General features: G+C 40.3%; 1 protein-coding gene across 9 annotated transcripts in view; it reads left to right on the top strand.

The window, feature by feature from the left end:
• Window positions 1-2,744: 2,744 nt before the first annotated feature.
• The window catches only part of SPIN1 (spindlin 1), a 101,083-nt gene continuing 84,437 nt past the window's right edge, over window positions 2,745-19,390 (top strand). The window contains exons 1-2 of one of the 9 annotated variants that reach the window (XM_075067204.1): window positions 3,730-4,106; window positions 4,390-4,453. The gene's annotated coding sequence lies outside the window, so the exon portion shown is untranslated. The other 8 variants (XM_075067206.1, XM_032772358.2, XM_075067207.1 and 5 more) reach the window with 8 other exon arrangements.

Below are 19,390 nucleotides of genomic sequence, written 5' to 3'. Positions count from 1 at the left end.
CCAGGTTGCTGCAGTTCATTGACTCATTAGCTTATTCCCTTCAAGCCATTGGTATGAGCTGGCCCAATTAACCCCCAAAGAAAAATTAAAACTCAGGGCATTATTGGCATCTACTAGTTAACATCCCTATCTTCATGAACCAGAAAATAGTAAGTCACGGTGGGGGTTCGCAATATTGTTATATTGCACATACATTGTTGTAAAGGTGGCCTTTGAGTATATTTTTCCTACCACACAGTTTTTTCCAATCCAATCATACAAACACAATTCTTTCCATCATAGAATACTTTGGTGGTGCTATTAGAGCAATGATTGTTTGGCAGAGAAGAGTATGTTTGATCAGCTGATGTTCTCCGTGTATTGCTTGCATTTGTATGGCTGTAAAAAGGTCTTGATGTTATATTCCTGGATGAATTAGCAGGGGAAAATTAGCTATGATTGGGTGCTAATGTGTTCTTATTTCTATATGGTTTCATCTGAAATCTTTGTTTTCATTTCTGGCTGTATGAGGTTTATGTTTTCACACTAGTTTATGCTGAGTAATTTTTCTGTCATAATAAATGTTCTTGACTTTTGTTCTCTCAAAAACTTTTATCATGCCTTTACCTGTCTACTTTGTGCAGATCTCATAAATTAAATAGACGTGTCATAGTAATGTTTGGAGTGATTTTCAGGGAACTCAGAAGTGCTGCAGAAAGTGATGCTAATTATTCAATAGGCAACACTTTCACCTGAGTCTAGTGAAATGTAAAACAATGGTCCTATCCACTGGATTATATGTCACTTTCCACAAGAGGTGTCGCCTCCTGGCTGAGTCATAGGTGAAATTCAAGGCTCTCAGAGGGAAGTTTCCCCCTGGGAGCTGAAATTGGTGATGTAGAGTCAGAAATTTCATAGTTAATTTATTTAAAAAATTTACACAAGCCCTGTTTCTTTGGACAGTAGTAGGAACAAACTGCATGTAGACAACTCCCTTTTGCAGGGATTCCAGGTAAGGAACCACTTCCATGTCCCAAGAGCTTCTCTTCAGGTGCTCATGCAGAGTTCACACCAAACTCAATATGACTGTTCAGCACCCCTTCATTCAGCTCTCAATCTCTGAGTTTGAAACCTAGCATCCCTTGTTAGATGACCCTTGCACTCCGGGACCCATACTACTTTGATTCCCTGAATATGACTTTAATAGCCTAGTACAGGGTTCAATAGAATGACATGAATAAGACATGATTGGTGAAGTCTTCAACCTCTTTGGGAAGATGAACAGAAAGATAAGGTTTCAGAGTAGCAGCCATGTTAATTGGTATCCACAACTGTCTAATGGGCTATCTTATCACTACAAAAGTTTTTTCTCTTAATTAATTAGCCTCTTAGAGTTGGCAGGACAACTCCCACCTTTTCACGTTCTCTGTATTTGTATATATATCTCCTTACTATATGTTCCATTCTATGCATCCAATGAAGTGGGCTGTAGCCCATGAAAGATTATTCTCAACTAAATTTGTTAGTCCCTAAGGTGCCACAAGTACTCCTGTTCTTTTTGAGAAATATAAGGGAAACTTACCTGCAAATTTCCTGAGCTTCTAGCATTTCGATTTTATTTTTAAACAATCTGCTGTTATTTTAAGTGTCAATGTATTCAGAACCTTCATAATAAATAAAATTCAAAATAAAAATAAAGATTTTTGGCTGGGAGTAGATTTACATTTCTGCTCTCCCAATTTCCCCAGTTGAACAATTTCTATGTAAAATTCATCATTTCAATGCAATAATGAATATGTAAAAGTTTTAAACTTAATTTTTATATCCACAATAATAATTATTGACTTCTTGCATCCAGTACTTTTGGGATACTATTACATCAGTGACTGTACTGGAATGTGATATAGGCAGCTCCATTAGAATCAAGAAGTGAAAACAGAGTTGGGAACTAGAAATAACTGGCCAAAAGTATGTGCGGAGAGAAGTTCTTTAAGCAGAAATGAAGCAGTTGCTTTCATAGATCTTGAGAAGAAACAAGCATATTTGTATAATTAAACAGTAATATTTTACAACACTGAATTAATTCTACTCTTATGATGTGAACATTACAGGGCAGCTCATTTTGATTGACACTGCAGCCAAACTTGCACACATCTTAATTTTCACACTGTGTCCTAGAGATGAACAGGGATGCTGAAACATTGCCCTGTTAAGGAAGGGAAATGGGAGGAATTCTTGCTTTTTTATAGTAGGCTTGTAGTTCTCTAATTGTACAACTGAGTTTTCTATTTTTATATATATAGTTTCTGGCTTAGTTCCACTGAAATTACTAGACATTCTAACCTTCGTTTGTCAGGAACATGATCTAGCCCTATAGCTGGAGTGCCCCTACACACTGGTGGACATTTCGGATTCCCCCCAGCGTTTCATACAGTTCTGCAGAGATTTAGCATCACCACCTGAAGCAGTGGGATGCATGAAGAAGCTTTAGCATCCCTCCTGCGTTGGCTCAGCGGCGAAGTTCCCACTGCCATCAAAGATGGGGGCATCAGACTAGACGCCCAGGCCACTAGGGACAGGCAAGGCCGGGTAACACCGAGGAGACCCAGCAGTCGGTGCGCGGTGGGGGCACGTGGCGCTCGCCCGCCCCGCGGTCTTGTCTCTAGCGGGCAGAGCAGTCCGCGCATCCAGGGAGAGCTGACCACAACCACCGCGGTAGGAGGCAGGCTCAATCCGCGCAGGCGCACTGCTGCCCAGCTCAGACAGCAAGCTGGCATGGAGAGTTGGGGAGGGGAGCTTCTTGCGCTCCTGTCGCAGTTAGGCAGGCTGAGTGCGCCTGCGCGCTGTAAGGTGGAGGAGGGCGGGGCTGTATTTTGAACGGCTGGATGCGGGTGGCTCACTATTTGGCAGGAAGGTGAGGAGGCCTCTATCCTGGCAGCAAAAGCAAGGCAGGGAGCGAGAGCTCCAAATGTGGCAGAGGAGAGCAGCAGGCAGCGGCGGCAGAGGAGGGGGGCACACGAGAGAAGGGGCGCAGCTGTCCCCGAGGCGGAGCTGAGCGGCCTGGCGAGGCAGGGGGGCTCCGGCCGCTGCCGCTCTGGCACCCCCGGGCCCCGTCCGGCCAGCAGGTGAGAGCGAGAGCCGAGGGGGAGCCTGTCGCACCACCCTTGGCCTGGCCCAGTACCAGGCCGAGCCGGAGGGAGTCGCTGTAGGGGGAGCCGGAGCCGGAGCCGCCGCCGCTCCCAGCCTCCCCCTCCCCCGGGGCTGCCGTTAGTTATTCACTCGCAGCTGGCCCCGCCCCAGGGCCCCCTCCCGGCCTTCGCTGTTGCGACTCAGCCTGGGGGCCCAGCTCCAGCCTGGGGTGTGCGGGAGAAGGCCGCAGTGTGACTGCTCCTGCCCCGCCCCCTCGGGATCCGGGGAAGGGGTCCTCTCACTCCGGTCCCTCATACCGCCCACCCGGGCTGCACCCTCCTCCCCCGCGACCGTGCTGCAAGCGAGGGGCCTCGCACGGGGGAAGGGCCCCCTCGCTGGCAAAGCCCCACAGTCAAGCCCCGCTCCCAGTTGTGCTGCAGCGTGTGTGTCTCTCCTGTCCCCCCATGTGGCTGGGCGAAGGGGTGCGTCGCACTGGTGCCCGACTGGGGTACGCGGGGGTGGGGGGGCGCAGCTGTTGCAGTGGGACTGCGCCCGGCTCCCCGCTTCGGAGCGACACACGGCGCTGCCGCTATCTGAGACACTCCGTGTGCGCGTGTGTGTGAGCGCGCCTGGCTCGGGCTCTGCTGGCTTCCTTTGTCTGCTGCTGCCGCCGCGCTCCCCTCCTCCCTCTCTCGGTACCTCTCTCCCTCCCGCCCCCTCCCCCCTCCCTCTCTCCCTTCCTTCCCCTCTCTCCCAGACTCCAAGCGCTGCTGCAGCTGCAGGTTTGTAAATACTGGACCAACACACACACAACATGGCTGACGCTCGCCCTGCTCTTCCACCAGGCTCTCCTCCTCTGTCTCTCTCCGTTTCTTAATGTTTCATCCCTACGTGCATTTCTGTCTCTCCCCCCATCCCTAATCTCCTTCCCCACCCCTCCCCCTCCAAAAGGAGGAAAAGCAATTCACCCTCCTTGCGCGCATGGCGGGATTTCAAGGGTAAGGATCCTTGCTTTGGAAGCTTTCTCCTTTCGCTTTGCTGTTTACAACAAAATGAAACCTAAAATCAGAGGGAGCCTGGCAAGGTCTGGGGCGGAGGGGGAGGGAGGTGAATGGGGTGAGCCCTGCTGAGAGAGGCTTGATTGGAATGTGCGTGTCTTTTTCTCTTTAGGGAGGTGGTGGGGGTGGGGGAAAAACTGATGCACCAAAATGTTGGCAGAGATTAAATACTCTGTGTTGCACTTGCAGAATGCTCTAGAGCAGTTTCTTTCTTTTTCTTTAGAATGTGGCTCATTATAAAGATATCAACCCAATACAGTCGCTTGAAAAAGAACTGGATCACTTAGGTCAGAATGGGTGTTGGGTGGATAAAAATCATAATGTAGGCTTTTTGGAATTTTTGGCTGTACCGTCTTGAATATAGTATCAATATCTTGAGGATCCAGAACTGGATCAATACCATAGGATCCAGAACTGGAATGGAGGCTTGCTGAATCCTCCTTTGCAATGCCAGGTTTGTTGTACAAATCTGTTTGCCCTTGTGATAACCACATCATGGCTGAAGGATGTTTCCTTTATAAAAGAAACATGATTTTGGATTTCTGGCATACCCACCAAGAATTGTGAACTTCTGTGCTTTGTTGAACTGCAACAAGAACGCATGTTTCCTTCTTACTTGCTCCTGGACTCTGCATGGAGTCCTAGCACTGGGCTAACATTCAGTCCCACACCCTCAGGCCTCAGTTATGCATAGCACCCCCTTCTGGCTTCCAGAAGAATGTCCTCAAATCAGTGGATAAATGATGATGAGTTTCTAAACTAGATGCCAAAATAATGTTGTTTGATGGCAATTTCTTGTGCATATTTTCCCCATTCTAAAGTGACCTGGAGTAGAGCTGAATTTTTTTCTAGCTTAGTTTTAATAGTCACTTTTTAGTGCTTCCTAGGCCTCTTGCTACATGTTTTGTGACTTTAGTGGTAAACATTTAATTTTCAAAGCTTAAATTTACAGTATAATGCTGCTGGTGTATTGTCTAAAATGAAGTTAACGGAGGTGAAACTAAAATTATTTCACTGACTTGGATAACATACACTGCAGATTTGTGTGGAATCATTGCAGTAACTTATTGATAGGCCTAACTTCCATTAATATCTGAGTTGCGCTCCAAGGTAACATTTTAGCTTTTGTAGTTTTGGATGGCCTGCTTTGCTTTGGAAGCTTCTGGTAGTTTCTAGAAGAGAAACAGACTGGTATATTTGCATTTGTATAGGTTGTGAAAGATAATTAAGTGGAATTATATTTGTTGTGTTGGAATTAGATATGATGTGTTATATTGGCTGTATAAATATTCTACCATTTGTATCTCTATTACAAAATGTCAGTTGAGTAGAGGTGAAGTCCAAATTAGAAGATCATTTTGGAATGTGTATCTGTGTCTGCTCTACTTCATAAAACGGGGGTATTGAGATATTCAGTTATTCCTTTAACCTCACAAGGTTCTTTAGTAATATCTGTGGAGCCATTAAAATGTTCTAATAGTAGCAGATAAATACCCTGAAGACTGCTGTGCATTATATATCAACCACACTTCAAAACTGCTATTAATTTTTTTATTTTTATATGAAAAGCCTGCAGGTGTACTATGTATGTTCAAGTCCCCTCTCCTCCTTAGTCCTGTTGATATGCAGCTGCAGTCTTGTTGCAGAAGTAAAACTAACTTGAATCTTGGAATTATTGTAACTGTTTCAACTGAATGTGAAGTCAAAAGGTTTACCCATATAATTTATCAATGAAAACTGTCATTTATGTTGGAGCTGGATCTTGGTCTAGAAGGCTAGCAACTAACTTTTCTTGCAGTTGAATAAATTCAGTTCATGGTTGCTTGGTATTGTTGTAGATATCCTATAAGTAATTTTGGATACCCTGTACATTTTACACTTTACAACATGAATTTTTTAATTGTACAGATGAGTCCTAGCACAGAATGAAAGTCATTGATCTTTCTCAGTAGTGTCGCATAAGGAACTGGTCTGACTTGGGGATTGCCCAGAGAATCCTCCCAATGTTCATCTCTTTTTCAAGTACAAATAGAGCAGGTGGGTGCCATTAGAGGACCACTTATTGTATATTGGGGGGTTGGGAGACAATGAAATATAAAATTCAAAAAGCTGTCAAGGTTATTGTGCCTAAAAGACAAAGTATGGTATTGAAGAAAAACAGAGAACAGAACAACGTGCATCAAGATTGAGGGATAGCTCAGTAGTTTGAGCATTGGCCTGGTAAACCTAGGGTTGTGAGTTCAGTCCTTGAGGGGTCTGGGGCAAAAATCTGTCTGGTGATTGACCCTGCTTTGAGCAGGGGGTTGGACTAGATGACCTCCTGAGATCTATTCCAACCCTGACATTCTATGAAGATTTAATATAAATTACTCATTAATATAACCGTATTGTAAAACAAGACTGAAAGGGGAAGAACTTGTAAAACACCTATTGTACAGGTAGGCTAACAGGAGGAGGTGAAAAGTGGGAAACTTTATAAACTGATTTACCCTTTATTAACACTTTTATCAGTGGATCTTGGTACAAACAGCAAATCATAATAGAGTGCAATTCTTCATTTTAGCACAGAGCTTCACAAATGATTAAATGAACTCTTACGGTAATAGGCCATTTTAGTTCATGTCCACTTGAACTCATACAGCTCTTCTGTTTTAGCTGTTCGTAAAGGTGTGTGAATAGTACCCTTCCATCATTCATCTTATTTGGTATCTTCCCCCTAGTAATAGCTGCCAAACCCTTCTTGCCATGATGAGATTGATAAAAATCTTGCTGATGCAATGTCTGTCAAACTTGCTGTAAAATATTTTAATACATTACAGATAACTTCATTAAATTCCAACTTGTTTTGCCAAATAGGATTAAGATTTTGACGAGCAAGACAGAACAGCTTATCTTTGCCATTAAAGTTGTGCTTTTGGTTTTACTCACAAACTTATTAGGAAGACCAAACTGACTCTGCTTGATAGTAAGGGCAGGAAGGTATTTTGTATGTAACAATTTTAGATGATGGCCAAAATATCCTAATGTCGATGTGTCCAAAGGATGTTATCTGAAAAATGACGAATAAGGAGGCTTATTTTATGTCTAGCTGACCTTGTAGTATTAATGTGTTGGTGCTTTAGAATACCTGAGGAAGTAAACTTTCAGATCAAAATAGCAATAAAATACTGTGATCGGCGCAATTTTTTTCATACCATATGTAAAAGATTTATCTTTATTCTTTGAAGTGTTCTTATATTATTTTCATTATGTCACTTTGGGTGGTTTTAAACCAACTGTTATATTGGATGTGAAAACCTGACTTTTACAGAAGATTTTAGTTGACTTATTTTCTCATCTTCATATCTTTCTTTTGAGTAGTTGGCATAGACACATAGCTTGTATTTGAAAAATGTCAATCATTCAACTTGCTTTCATGTATGATTTAAAAGATCTCTGGTTATGGCTCTGTGGTAGTCCTGTTTCTTACTGCTCTGTTTCTAGCTAGTAGTTTCTGCACATTCTTTAACTCAAGAGAAACCTACCTAAACATCAACATGTTGCATAACAAGATCATGAAGAATCAGAATTCATTTTATGAGTAAATGTATCCTACTCCTCCCTTAACATATGATGAAGAAAGAGGTTTTTAAAACATCCTAGTGATTTGTCAGATATGCCATTGAAGTTTAATACAAGATGTGTCTAAAACCACTAGACTACTTTGAAAGTCTCAGTCGAGGCATTTACTTGAATTACTTGCAGTATGTAGGACCGCTTTTATCATATGGATGAATGTTACATATTAAACCAAAACAGGAAGCCAAATCCTTTAAGCCAGTGTAATTCTGAATTTAAGAATGTAATTGACTCTTCTAAAAGTGAAATTGACAAGTGTTGAAAGTGTTTTCCTAAGGAGAGACTCTCTTTCTATATTCCTCTTCTGTAGTGTATGGTATGAAACTGGTGTAATTCCATACTAAGTAAGATCATACATATTTCCTTCCATCTACCATTAACTATTTTTTTTGGTTTTTTTTTTAGTGTAGTGGTAAGTCCAACTGCCACAATGCATTAATCACAGGCACGGATGGTGACAAAAGCTTATATTTTAGAATATCTGCAGTATCTGCAGATCTTAGCAAGGTGGTTATTAATGTCTATAGAATCATTTTACATCAGTATGGGTAAATTTGGAAAAGATGTGGGGTGTTGTAAGTGAACTATAAAAGAGCAGCAATGCTGTACTAGAGATTTATTTCCTGAAGCTTGCTTGAGACTTTATGGAGCTGTAGTTGGATTTTTTGGGTTTGTGAAGGAAGGTGGCAAGACAAGACATCTCAGTGTTTTCAATTATGTATTTTTCAGCTAACTGTTACATTGTGAGAGATTTTTAGAGATACTACTTTAGCTTACTATTCAAGAAGCTAAGGTCAAGAACCACTGACAGAGTTTTGCGAACATCTAAAATAGCTTTATTAAACTATCCTATAACACTCCTGTATTATCCATCATTGTTGAATGATGCGTAGTTTAGGGCCTGACTGTGCAAGTGTTTACTGTCAAATGTAGTACTTATTGCTATCAGAAGTCCCACGACTTCAATGCAGCACTGTTTGACAGCAGATGTGTGCAGGCTGAGGCACTTAAATTGTAATCTCATTGGAGAAGGGACTGGTTCCTCCCTCCCCCCACACCAGGCAGAGAATGATGTTGACTTTTTTTTTTGTCTTCTATAAAATGGCCTTTTCTGTTCATTGAGTGATTTTATGATGATGACTTGTGACATCATTACACTTAAATCTGGGAAGAATGTGCTGTCACAGTTATTGGGCTATCTGCATCTCTGACCTTTCCTGATCTCTCCAAGTTCTCCTGGTGTCGGATCTCACCTTCACTTCTCTCTGCATAGAATCACATCCTCTTTACCACACAGAGTTGGCCTTAGGTATCAGTCCAAAGTACAAACCACGATTACTTCAGCAGGCCAGAGTTATTTTCTGTACCTGTAGTTCTACTCCTCAGAAGCAATGGCAGGAGTGGTACCCATTTAGTGACCTTTGATCTCTTCTGTTCCCAGCCTTGATAAAACAGCTGTGTAACTTTAGTTAGAGCAGTGGTTCTCAAACTTCAGTACTGGTGACCCCTTTCACATAGCAAGCCTCTGAGTGTGACATCCCCCCCCTTATATAAAAAAGTGTTTTTAATATATATATTTAACACTACTATAAATGCTGTCTGCAAAGTGAGGTTTGGAGTGGAGGCTGACAGCTCATGACCCCCTGTGTAATAACTTCGCGACCCCCTGAGGGGTCCTGACCCCCTAGTTTGAGAACCCCTGGGCAGAGCCTAGAAATAGTTCCACAACAATTGCCTATCCCCCCTCCCAACTGTTCATTGAGAGGTTGCTTATCTAGCTCCATTATGTTGCTTTCCTGCTTGTTATTCCAGCAGCTCCCTGTTAAACTGTGTTAAGTGATTTTGATATTCCGTCCATTCACTTCTCAGCAGTTGAAGACAGTGAAACAATATAGTTTGAAAGCTTCTGAGCTAGACAAATATATTGACACAAGAAACTGGTAACCCAGTTAACTATACAGTAACTTTACCTCACAGACTAGAAGAATGTAAGAATGATACCTACTTAATAGAAAGTTCTGCTCTGTTTTGTAATTTGGGATGCATATGCTAGCTGTATGGACTGACTTCCAATAGTCACGAGCACTGGCAAATTGTATTGAAGTCCATGTGAACGTCAGGTGTTCAGTATCTTTGAAAATCAGGCCATTGGTGACCAAAAATATTTTATGGTTGTTGGCACTGCAGGGCCAATACATCAACAAAAGGGTGAGCTGGATTCTGTTCTAGCTCATCGGTCAACAGAATTTTTTACTTCAGTTCCAGAGATAAATTTTTCTCTCAGTTATATCTGACATTGACTTGCCTACATATAAAAAGTATAGACTTTGCTCCACAATATCTTTACTACTACAGATGATTAAGCGGAAGGTCACAGCTTTAAAAAGAAATAAATTATACTTTCTGAATGGTTACCTCTTTATGGTTACATAGAATCTACCCTAACAAAGATGGGAACATGTTTACCTATATTTTTGTTTTACTTCCCATTTGACACTGTTTTATGGTTAGTCAGTTTCACAGTTTCCTGTGTTGTTTGTGCAAATCCGATACAGCAGCTAGACAGAGAAGCACTCTTGTTTTTTTTGTAAGTGCACATAAGTTGGCAGGGACACTTGAAGGGGAACATAATACCTGAGATGACGTCTGAATTTTTTTAAATAACTAGATTTCTAATTTATTGTCACTTTAAGGCTGTCTTTCAGTCTTCACAAAACTTGAATGCTGCATTTTTTTTTTTCAACTAGTCTTCCCCCCGCTCTCCCAACCCTTTTTTCACCTTGCCTTGGATTCTTTCTTCTGAAACAGATGTAGCTGTCAGTCTCCTTTATATTGTTTTATATTCAGTGCTAAAACTTTTGTTTTAGCACTGAACAGTGCCAGTATAGACAGTGGCTCCTGGTGATAAACCTACCATCGCTTGTTCGGGGTTGGGTTTTTTTTTATCGCCGGGAGACCTCTCCTCCGGCAATAAAGCATGTCTACACTGCCCATGTCACAGCGCTATAACATGAGTAGTGTAGATATACCCCATGTCTCTTCTGGCCTTACACCTCCATCCAGAGTCAGACTTTAATACAGCATAGGTCCTCTGATCACAGGTGGTTTGTGTTCAGTTGTTCTCACCTCTCACCCCCAAAGGAGGGAATTCCCTGATGTGTATTAGTGATGCCATGCCCACCCAAAGCCATGCATATGCTTCAATATTAAACTGACATGGCAATATTTTCACTCCCTAAAGAAATCACTTCTTTCCTTCTCCTCAGAGTTCAATAAATCATTTTCCACGGAACACTTGTAAACAGTTTTGCCCCACGCTCATCTTTGTTGTCTCTTTTGCTACCACTGTCTTCCTGAGTGCATGTATATCCTCCACTGTCTAGCTCTGAAGTTATTGCTCTCTCTGTCTCCCCCCCCCCCAACAAAAAATAGCAACAGTTGGGCTTGTCTGCTCCTCCTTGAAAGGAATGTAGGGAAGGAAGGAACAATCGGTTCCCCAGCTTGACTTTTCCGGTCAGAATATTTACTCATCCTGGATATTTTGACTTTTTTTCAAACCCTAGGGGAAAACTGTTTACTTGTAAACTGAGCAAATGTGATAACTTGAGGCACAATAAATAAAGAACCATACACTATCACTGCTTCTCATTTTTCTGAGAATAAACACTTTTATGGAGGATTCAGAATTTAATTTAATAGTTTTACGTATGAATTTTCTTACCATTTATGGACTGTAATACTGGTTAATAGTTAAGAGTTTTCATTTCTTTCTATTCTCCATCTTCAATATATTAACTTTTTGTTCAAAAACTTTATTTCATTCACATTCCAGGTTTACCCAGTAAACTAATTTTTGTTAACTGAAGCTAGATGTATGCTTATTTTCAGAATCTGTAACACCAACACAATCTTTCAGTTCAAGGTTTCATTTTTCTGTCCCTTGATCCTGCAAAACTTTAAGTACATGCTAAGTTATTGTGGCTACTTGCAGGCGTAAAGTTACTTATGTGTAAGTTCTTGCATCACTGGGGTTTAGAAGAACAACAGTGATAAATGTTATGATTACAATGAGAGGAATATTGTGCTATTCTTTAAATTTTTCAGGAACGTAGATTACACAATGAACATGCTATTTATAACCATGGTATTTCATATTGTAGAAACTTTTTATTCAGCTATGTCAAGTAAAACATTTTCACAATTGGGGTTGTTTTCATGTAAAACTCTACTATTATCTAAAGTACTTAAGATTAATCAAATAGTGAGTTAAGACTGTTAGAGACTAGCAAAAATGCATGAGTTAAGTTCAGCTGGAATTGGTTTGTTCCTCTAGTCCAGTGGTTGGCAATCTTTCAGAAGTGGTGTGCTGAGTCTTCATTTATTCACTCTAATTTAAGGTTTTGCGTGCCAGTAATACATTTTAACGTTTTTAGAAGGTCTCTTTCCATAAGTCTATAATATATAACTGAACTATTGTTGTATGTAAAGTAAATACGTTTTTTAAAAATGTTTAAGAAGCTTCATTTAAAATTTAATTAAAATGTATAGCCCCCCGGAGTGGTGGCCACGGCAGTGTGAGTGCTGCTGAAAATCAGCTCGCGTGCCGCAGGTTGCATATCCCTGCTCTAGTCTCTGCAAAGATATAGTTAAAGTTGGTGGAAAAGTTCCTTTCCATGTTCATTTATTCATTTTTTTTCTTCTCATGGGACTGATCCTGTAAAAACTTACATAGTAGGTAAGCACATATGTAAGTCTTTACAGGATCAAGACTGCAGGTAATACTGATAACTTCCCCTTTGCCTTTGGATAGTCTTTAAAATCTCTTAGTTCAGTTATGTATTGAATAATAATAAAGTCTGCCCTTTCACTACTGATAATACTTAACAAGATCACTTTGTCTTGTCTCTAAAAACTGAAGGAGACTTCCTTCCTTGTTGGTAGTGTTACCTTTATTTGATTTTTTTTGGGGGGGGGGGGGAATGGGTTATAGACTTGATACACAATATGACTTATTTTCCAGATGGTTATCTTTATCCGTTCAGTGCTGCTTGTAATGAGCTGTAGAACTCTTGAAACTTGCAAAATAAGATTTTAGTTGACAGTAATGATAAATGTGTTATCAGTTGGTCTATAAATTGATCAGCCAGATATTAATAGACTATAAAAAGAAGTTGTAACTCCTTAATGATAGCTTATGTTTATATAGTACCGTTGTTCCAGAAGCATTCAAGCATGTGTTAGAGTAGACTATATACATAGAAATTGAACATGGCAGCAGTACACAAACTTGAGAAGAGGAATTAACTTCTGTAACTGAAATTACAGAATTCATTTTAAGTAGGTAAATCATGAGTAGCCAGCTTGAAATCTGACCAGAAAATTCCCTCCTGTGAATAGTGGTGTGTGATATACTAATGACATGAGTGATTATGGTTTAAGATTTTATTTGATCTGAAAGATTATTAATATACACCTCTACCCTGAAACAACGCTGTCGTCGGGAGTCAAAAAATCTTACTGTGTTATAGGTGAAACCGCGTTATATTGAACTTGCTTTGATTCGCTGGAGCGCGCAGCCCCCCCAATTCCCCAAGCGTTCCTTTATCGCGTTGTATCCTAATTTGTGTTATATCGGGGTAGAGATGTATCCTCAATACTCTAAGGAGAAAGTGACACCTACTAGGTGCAGTTCGTGCAGTGTTCTTCAATACATTTGAGATTTTTTTTCCCCTTAGTCTTGGCCTCTTATCCAAGTAACAAGTAGGCCTGACACAGCTAAATGTAAGAATTTGAGGTAGAATGGTTACTGTGATACAGGAAGGGAAACTTTTTTTTTTTTTTAAACTCCTACTTGAGCCAAAGTAATGAACTGAGACTGAACTTGATGTTTCTTAAAGTATTTTCATCAGGATACTGAAGATGATGATTTCTTTCTTCGATAGGGTTACTGCTCTGGTGGATGTGGGGAAGCAGTGGACCTAATGTATCTTGATTTTTATTAAGGCTTTTGACACCGTCCCACATGACATTCTCCTAATCAAACTAAAGAAATAGACTCTAGATGAAATTACGATAAGGATGTGCCCAGCTAGTTTAAAGACCGTACTCTGAGTAGTTATCAGTGCTTCACTATCAAACTGGGAGGGCATATCTAAGAGGATCCCACGGGAATCAGCCCTTGTCCAGTACTAGTCAGTATTTTCATTCATGACCTGATAATGAAGCAGAAAGTATGTTTATAAAACTTGCAGGTGGCTCCCACCTGGGAGCACTTGGCAAGCACTTTAGAGGACAGGATAGAATTAAAAAGGGCCTTGACAAATAAGTGAATTGGTCTGAATTAAATAAGATGAAACTTAATAAAGACCAGTGAACTTTCCTTCACTTAAGAAGGAAAAATCAAATGTGCTACTACAAAATGGGGAATAACTGGCTAGGTGGCAGTAATACTAAAAAGGATATGTGGGTTGTGGATCACAAACTGAATATGAGTAGACAGTTTGATGCATTTGCAAAAGAGGCTAATATTCTTGGGTGTTTTAACAGGAGTGTCAGATGTAAAACATGAGAAGTAACTGTTCTGTGCTAATTGGCACTTGTGGGACCTCAGCTGGAGAACTGTCCAGTTTTGAGCACCACACTTCAGGAAAGATGGAGAGAATCCAGAGGAGAGCAACAAAAGGATGAAAGATTTAGAAAATCTGGCATATAAGGAAAGGTTTAAAACAAAAACAAAAACTGGGCATGTTTAGTTTTGAGAAAAGCAGACTGAAGGGAAACTAGATAACAGCCTTACTATGTTAAGTACTGTTATAAAGGGGTTGGTGATCAAATGTTTTCCGTGTCCACTGAAGTTAGGACAAAAAGGAGCAGCCCTAATCTGCAGCAAAGGAGATTTATATGGAACACTATTAAGATTTTTTCTAGCTATAAAGGTAGGTAATGTCTGGAATAGTTTTCCAAGGTGGGTTGTGGAATCCCCATCATTGGAGGGTTTTAAAAACAGGTTGGACAAGTCAGGCATGGTCTAGTTTTACTTGGTCCTGCTTCAGTGCAGTGGAACTGCGCCTTGGTGGCTTGTCGAGGTCCCTTCCAGCCCTGTGCCTATATGATTCTATGAAAAACTAGATCCCTTAATAACCACCTAGGTTGTAGAACAAAACACTGTGGATCTGATAAGTATTTCAGTTAGCTCTTCCCTGAAAAGAGTGGTATTGATGCAGATAAGGAGCAAGTGATCTAGCATAATATTGAGAGATGTGCAAGTGGTGGCAGAAATGTCTGCCTTAAAATTGTAGGAATATAACAGTAGCATGGTGTAAAGACAAAATAACACAGGACTGGAATTCCAGAGTTCTAATCCCCGTTATGTCTCTGGGTTTGTAGCCTTTGAGAGAGAATTCTTAAATGACTTGCACTGATCCCATTTTACATATAGGAAACTGCTTGCCTGCTTTTCAGGGTTGTATGGATAGATATTTGTATATAACTTTGATGTGGTAAATTGCTGTGTGTAATAGCTATAAAGGGGCTGCACCACCATTAAAACACCAATTAAAAGTGCCCTTGTATACATGTCTTTAGTGTTCTAGTTGCCAAAATGCTTGAATAATTATTCTGTAATAATTTTCAAGAAAAGAAGTTTATGTTCTTTGGATCAGATATATGATTATGAAAGGTCAATATGCAGATGAGTGTTTCAGGAGGTCCTTGTGATTGTCAAATTGAAACAGACTAGAAGCTTGAGTAAATTTCTTTTGAAACTTGATGTATATGTACATACATAATATAAATATTTATACTGGTTGATACCAATACACTTCTTTGTTAAAGTTGACTTTTAAGCTTGATCCCAGCTTCGTTTGACAGTAGTCTGCCCTTTATTTGTCTTATAGCTGACTCTTCAACAGTGGGTTGTTCCATTGAGGGTTTTTTTATATTCAACCTCAAATCCACTTTCTTTGAATCATTCTGTTCCAGTTTAATCCTTGGTTTAATCTGGGAGCAAAACATTCTCCAAAGGGACAGCAGATGGCAAATTGGCCAATGCCTTAGCCAAATCTTGAATGTGTCTGTGGTGTTACTTATGAGGGAGGCAAAGCAAACAGGAAATTATTAAATGTTCATTTTACCAAACTGTTAATGGTTTGCTTTACTGTCCATGATCTTTTAAAGTAATATTAGAACAACTAACACTTTTTGGGACACATCCTGTGCAGGAATTTCATTTGTTTTTGGTTTCATTTACGCTCCCCTCCCCCCCCCAGACATCTGGGGTGGGTTCCTGAAAATTAATGGATATGTTTTATATGTCTGTTTTGGACATGAGGGAGTGGGGAGGCTGTCATTCTCGTGCTGAAATGAAGTAGCTCACTTTTTCCCTCATTGTCTTTGGATCTGTTTTGTCTTTTCTTTCATCCTTATCCATTTTAATTTTTCTCCCACTACTACCCTTTTGGGCCTCACTTCCTTTTTTGTGCTGGCATCCAGCTTTTTTTCCTTTCAAATTGTTCTGTATGTGGCAGTGACTGGTTATAGTCTGTTGTCTACACTAGAGAATTAAACTACTCATAACAGAACCAGTGGGATAACATCGAACTAAGTGCCCACAGTACAGTGTGCACAAATTAACCAGTGTTTTGATTTGTCTTGTACTATGTCCACACTTACTCTTTACTTTGCTGTTTCAGTAGCACTGTTTTTGAGTACCCGTTTCACAACTATTGGTGCAGTTACCTTCAGTGTCTGCTTGTAGGAAACTTAGGCCTTTGTGCAATCCAAAGAGCATTGTCAAACTCTCAAGTCTCTAGGATCAGTTATATTTTTGAGACAAGCCCTGGAAAACGATAAGCTAGGATAAATTTTCAGCTCTTGCTCTGTGCTCACTAGGAAAGGTTTCTGTTGGAACTTTTTAGGCAAGGTGAATTGATTTAAATCAGTGATATAAATCAGCAAGTGGAAAGCCTCAACTTATTTAATCAACCTTTCAATTTGTGATTCAGTTGTTTTCTTAAAAGAAGGTGCATTTTCATTGGCACAAGGTGGATTTGATTTAAATCACTAGTCAGAAAGACTCAATTTAATCATGGATTTCTACATAAAAGTGCATTTTTCTTGGTTGTTATATTCTCACAACTCAGAGATAGATGTAAGTTTCATTTTTAGAAGGTACACACTATACATTTTTAAAGTGATTTATTTTGAAAATGCTTCAGATTAGTTGTACAGCTATATCAGAAAATGAATGATTGTTTGGTTATTTCATTTACCAAAGGTAATTGAAACACATATTTACGAAGTCAGTTCACCTCCCAATATCTCCAATTCAACGTATTAATCATTAATATTTGAAGGATTTTCTTGCCATGCTGTATTAGGAGGAGAACGTGACCAGACAGATGTTTACATATTTTTATTTAACTAAAACAACGTTATGCATTCTGGATTTTTTTCTTCAACAGCAAACATATAATATTTTAACAAAAGAAGCATATGAATTTTTGAATATAGTTAAACATTCAAGTTTTTTAAAATCAGGTTTGTCTTTGTTAAAATTTGTTTTTAACTAAAATAGTTAAATGAAATATTAAAAAAAAAAAAAAAAAATCGACTAGATCAGCCAGGTCAAGGAAAAGGAAGATCTGCCTATTTCAGCTATTTATTTTTTTCACAACTGCATCTAAAATGATAGTATCATAGAGTAACAACTATATTTTTTGCTCAAACATGAGATTTCAAGAATAGTTAAGAAGGAAGACAGGCAGCCCTTAAGAAAGAAGTCTGAAATAAAAAAAAAGTTTACCAACCTGAAGATCCTGCATGTTCAGACATGTTCCCTTCATCATCTTCAGGGCAGCTTCTTCCTGAGAAGGAACACTTGTCACAATGTTGTTTCATTTGAGCAACCAGGCCTTGCATTTCTTTATTGCACTGCTTGTTTGCATTTTGCACGCTTGCCTGTTTTAATGAAATTCCTCTAGTTGTGAGTAAAATATTCCCAAAGTGGGTCTCTTTTATGGCGCTTTTAGTGAGTGGTAGGGGATTGACGCTTGCTACACAAATTTGCAGAGGGACAGTAGGGTTGAGGTCTGTTATTTCTCACCTCTATCTATCTATCTATTTATTTATGTATTTATTTATTTAAAAACATTTTTGCAGTTAACAAGCATGTTATCTTTGGAGACACAAAGCCACCGTCTGAGAACTGCAAAACTAAGCATATCTAATGGTATCTTCTGAACCGGGGCTCTCAAACTCAAATGACCACAAAGGCCACATGAGGTCTAGTGCATTGGCCTGAGGGCCACATCACTGACACCCCCACCCTCACTGCCCCCAGCTCTGCCCCCACTCCACCCCTTCCATGAGGCCCCGCCCTGCCCCTTCCCACCCCTTTCCCCAAAGTCCCCACCCCACCACTGCCCCTTCCTTGTCACCAGGGGGTGCAGGGTGTGTCAGGGGGTTCAGGACAGGGAGTTGGTGTGGGTGGTGCAAGAGGGATGGGGGTGTGGTAGGGGGCTCAGGGCAGGGAGTTGGGTGCAAGTTATGGTGAGGGCTCAGGGCAGGGAGTTGGGGTGCAGGAGTGGTGTGGGGTGCAAGCTCCGGCCCGGCGCAGCTTACCTAGAGCGGCTCCGAGGTGGCAGTGATGTGCATTGGGGCCAGAAGCCTGCCCTGGCCCCGATGCACACCACTGCGACCCCAGAGTCGCTCTAGGTAAGCTCTGCTCCAGGAAGCAGCCGGAATCACGTCCCCTGGGGGAGCAGGGGTGGGCACAGGGGTCTGCTGCTACTCCTCCAGGTACCTCCCACGAAACTCATTGGCCCTGGTTCCCTTGAAGCCAGGCATTGCAGGAGCCCTCTGCCTCCTCCACCCTCCCCTCCGGCCCGAAGGGACGTGCTACCAGCCACTTAAACATTACATGAATATATTGTCTCATACTATAGAATTTATAATTCCCATTCTATGATGAGATCTTTGAGCTATAATGTGTCTTAGTTTTTTTTTTTTTTGATAAAATGCTTTTTCAGGGAAAAAACCTGATATTTTGGATTTATTATTTATATTTTAAATCATTGATTTTTATCCGCCCTGCATTGGCAGATATTTAATTATTAAAGTATGTTGATTTACAACTAAATAGAGCCTTTACACTAGGTTTGTTAAATCTTTTTGCTGTCTTGGAGGATACAGTAGAATTCTGCTTAAATAATTTAATTATTGTTTAATATTTTTCTGATTCTTATTGAGCATATTTAGTATGTTAGAACATGGTGAATTATATATTTTGTTTACTAGATAATTAACTCTTTGTTTTTGATTTGTGTCAAGCTGCACTAGTTGGTAATTGGAAGTTAAATACAACATATACACATTTTATTAAACAAACAGTCTTAAATGTTTTGGACACAAACTTCTCTTACCAAAAATTTTCACCTTTATGACTAAATTATTTATTAAAGGAACAGAGATTAACTGTCGTCATTGAGTTAAACTAGTCATTTCAGGTCAGTCTGGGAAAACTTTCAAATAGGCCTAAATTAAAGTGACTGAAGTTTAAGTTCCTACTTGCCCAAGTTTCTTGAAAATGAGACAAATGTCCCAAGTTC

The sequence above is a fragment of the Chelonoidis abingdonii genome, chromosome 6 (genome assembly GCF_003597395.2).
Source record: "Chelonoidis abingdonii isolate Lonesome George chromosome 6, CheloAbing_2.0, whole genome shotgun sequence".
Taxonomy (NCBI): domain Eukaryota; kingdom Metazoa; phylum Chordata; order Testudines; family Testudinidae; genus Chelonoidis; species Chelonoidis abingdonii.
This window is presented reverse-complemented; position numbering and strand designations above follow the sequence as displayed.